Here is a 4,197-nt window from a genome sequence, read left to right as displayed (position 1 = left end):
GCCTGCCCACTGAGATCTGTTGCGGGAGGCACCTCATTTCTCCACTCGGCATCTCAGGAGGCCATCGGATGGAGAGCCAAACTAGACATCCCATTATAAGCTTTTCCCATCATACGAAAGTATTAAGTAGTATCAATGGGCTTCATACAGCACAACTTATAGACACTGTCTAAACCTGGTAGCTCGTCGGAAGCAGTCTGGCCCTTGGCTGAGATTTTAAGTCAAACCTCACTCCAGGGCGCCTGGTCCTGTCTGTTGACTGTTTATTTGGTGAGGCAGGTTTACAGACCCTCTGAATGGGTCTGTCAGGTCCTGGCCCAGCATTCATCCCTCAATCAACACCACAAAAATCAGATTGTCCGCTCATTTCTCATTTTCTGTTGATGGGATCTCACTGTGTGAAAAAAATGCAGCATTTGCCACCCGAACAACAGTAAGTGCACTTCAGAAGTAATCTATTGGGTGCAAAACACTTACAGACATCCTGAGGATGTGGAGAGCTACAAGCTTTTCCTTTTGTTCCACGGAACCTTTCACATCCCCCAAATGGACGAAGCCTTGGATTTCTTTTTTATTCGTTCATGGGATGTGGGCGTCGCTGGCAAGGCCAGCATTTATTCCCCATCCCTAATTGCTCTTTCGAAGGTGGTGGTGAGCCACCTTCTTGAACTGCTGCAGTCCGTGTGCTGAAGGTACTCCCACAGTGCTGTTAGGGAGGGAGTTCCAGGATTTTGACCCAGCGACGATGAAGGAACGGCGATATACTTCTAAGTCAGGATGCTGTGTGACTTAGAGGGGAACTTGGAGGTGGTGGTGTTCCCATGCACCTGCTACCCTTGTCCTTCTAGGTGGTAGAGGTCGCGGGTTTGGGAGGTGCTGCCGAAGAAGCCTTGGTGAGTTGCTGCAGTGCATCTTGTAGATGGTACACACTGCAGCCACGGTGCGCCGGTGGTGGAGGGAGTGAATGTTTAGGGTGTGGATGGGGTGCCAATCAAGTGGGCTGCTTTGTCCTGGATGATGTTGACTTTCTTGAATGTTGTTGGAGCTGCACTCATCCAGGCAAGTGGAGAGTATTCCATCACACTCCTTACTTGTGCTTTTTAGATGGTGGAAAGGCTTTGGGGAGTCAGGAGGTGAGACACTCGTCGCAGAATACCTAGCCTCTGTCTTGTTGCCACAATATTTATGTGGTTGGTCCAGTTAAGTTTCTGGTCAATGGTGACTCCCAGGATGTTGATGGCGGGAGATTCGATGATGGTAATGCCGTTGAATGTCAAGGGGCGCTGGTTAGGCTCTTGCTTGTTGGAGATAGTCATTGCCTGGCAATACTGTGGCGCGAATGTTACCTGCCACTTATCAGCCCAAGCCTGAATGTCGTCCAGGTCTTGCTGCATGCGGGCATGGACCGCTTCATTATCTGAGGAGTTGCGAATGGCAATCACCAGCGAACATCCCCATTTCTGACCTTATGTTGGAGGGAAGGTCATTGATGAAGAAGCTGAAGATGGTTTGGCCTAGGACACTGCCCTGAGGAACACCAGCAGCAATGTCCTGGGGCTGTGATGATTGACCTTCAACCACCACAACCATCTTCCTTTGTGTTAGGTATGACTCCAGCCAGTGGAGCGTTTTCCCCGATACCCATTGACTTCAGTTTTACTAGGGCTCCTTCATTCCACACTCAGTCAAATGCTGCCTTGATGTCAAGGGCAGTCACTCTCACCTCACCTCTGGAATTCAGCTCCTTTGTCCATGTTTGGACCAAGGCTGTAATGAGGTCTGGAGCCAAGTGGTCCTGGCGGAACCCAAACTGGACATCAGTGAGCAGGTTTTTGGTAAGTGCCACTTGATAGCACTGTTGATGACACCTTCCATCATTTTGCTGATGATTGAGAGCAGACTGATGGGTGATAATTGGTCGGATTGGATTTGTCCTGCTTTCTGTGGCCAGGACATACCTGGGCAGTTTTCCACATTGTCGGATAGATGCCAGTGTTGTAGCTGTACTGGAACAGCTTGGCTAGAGGCACGGCTAGTTCTGGAGCACAAGTCTTCAGCACGATAGCCGGGATGTCGTCGGGGCCCATAGCCTTTGCTGTATCCAGTGCGCTCAGCCGTTTCTTGATATCACGTGGAGTGAATCAAATTGGCTGAAGACTGGCTTCTGTGATGGTGGGGACCTCAGGAGGAGGCCGATATGGATCATCCACTCGGCACTTCTGGCTGAAGATGGTTTCAAACGCTTCAGCCTTGTCTTTTGCACTCATGTGCTGGGATCCACCATCATTCAGGATGGGGACATTCATGGAGCCTCCTCCTCCCTTTAGTTGTTTAATGGTCCACCACCATTCACGACTGGATGTGGCAGGACTGCAGAGCTTTGATCTGATCCGTTGATTGTGGGATTGCTTCGCCCTGTCTATAGCATTCTGCATCCGCTTTTTAGCATGCATGTAGTCCTGTGTTGCAGCTTCCCCAGGTTGGCACCTCATTTTTCGATACGCCTGGTGCTTCTGGTATGCTCTTCTACACTCCATATTAAACCAGGGTTGGTCCCCTGCCTTGATGGTAATGGTAGAGTGAGGGATATGCCGGGCCATGAGGTTACAGATTGTGGTGGAATACAATTCTGCTGCTACTGATGGCTCAGGGCGCCTCATGGATGCCCAGTTTTGAGCTGCTAGATCTGTTCTGAATCTATCCCATTTAGCACGGTGGTAGCGCCACACAACACGATTAAGGGTGTCCTCAGTGTGAAGACAGGACTTCGTCTCCACAATGACTGTGCGGTGGTCACTGCTACCAATGCTGTCACGGACCGATGCATCTGTGACAGGTAGATTGGTGAGGACGAGGTCAAGTCGGTTTTTCCCTCGTGTTGGTTTTCTCACCGCCTGTCGCAGGCCCAGGCTGACAGGTATGCTCTTCAGAAATCAGCCAGCTCGGTCAGTAGTGGTGCTACCGAGCCACTGTTGGTGATGGACAGTGAAGTCCCCCACCCAGAGTACATTCTGTGCCCTTGCTACTCTCAGTGCTTCTTCCAAGTGGTGTTCAACATGGAGGAGTACTGATTCATCAGCTGAGGGAGGGCGGTAGGTGGTAATCAGCAGGAGGTTTCCTTGCCCATACTTGACCTGAAGCCATGAGAATTCATGGGGTCCAGAGTCAATGTTGAGGACTCCCAGGGCCACTCCTTCCCGACTGTATACCACTGTGCCGCCACCCCTGGTGGGTCTGTCCTGCCGGTGGGACAGGACATACCCAGGGATGGTGATGGAGGAGTTTGGGACATTGGCTGAAAGGTATGATTCTGTGAGTATGACTATGTCAGGCTGTTGCTTGACTAGTCTGTGGGACAGCTCTCCCAATTTTGACACAAATCCCCAGATGTTGGTGAGAAGGACTTTGCAGGGTTGACTGGGCTGGGTGTACTGTTGCCTTATCCGCAGTCGGTGCCGAGGTCGATGCCGGGTGGTCCGTCCAGTTTTATGCTTATTATTGCTTTTCCTAGCAGTTTGTTCTGAGTGGCTTGCTAGGCCATTTCAGAGGGCAGTTAAGAGACAACAACATTGCTGTGGTTCTGGAGTCACATATAGGCCAGATCAGGTAAGGACGGCAGATTTCCTTCCCTGAAGGACATTAGTGAACCAGATGGGTTTTTACGACACTCCGTTAGTTTCATGGTCACCATTACTGATACTAGCTTTTTTATTCCAGGTTTATTTCATTAACTGAATTTAAATTCCCCAGCTGATGGACCCATCCGAAGGTCGACACCCCCGACACTGCAGCACTCCCTCAGTGCTGTGCCGGGTTGCGTGCTCAAGTGCTGGGCTTCTTGAGGCAAGAGTCTCACTAACTGAGCCAAGCTAATGCGATCTGGCAGTCAACGTTCCGCTTAGCTGCGCGGCCCGCGCGACTGTGTGGAGATCTCGCGCACTGGCTTTTCAACTGGAACATGCACGAGATTTTGAGTGGGCCGTTAGATGGACTGCGCACCCGGAAAGAAAATTAGGGGGAACATTACTAGCAATTTCATCTCAGGAGCCCCAGCGTCGATGCGGAGTGCGGACTGGATACCTCTCATCCACCGGGAGCGAAATCTGCAGGGCGAGTCCCCAGCGGAGTCTCCGAGATGCTCCTTCAGCATCTCCGATTTTAATCACTCCCCCATTGGCGGCCGTGCCTTCAGCTGCC

The sequence above is a fragment of the Somniosus microcephalus genome, chromosome 12 (assembly GCF_052327205.1).
Source record: "Somniosus microcephalus isolate GS21.2 chromosome 12, FLI_Smic_1.0, whole genome shotgun sequence".
NCBI lineage: Eukaryota > Metazoa > Chordata > Chondrichthyes > Squaliformes > Somniosidae > Somniosus > Somniosus microcephalus.
Note: the sequence above shows the minus strand (reverse complement) of the source record.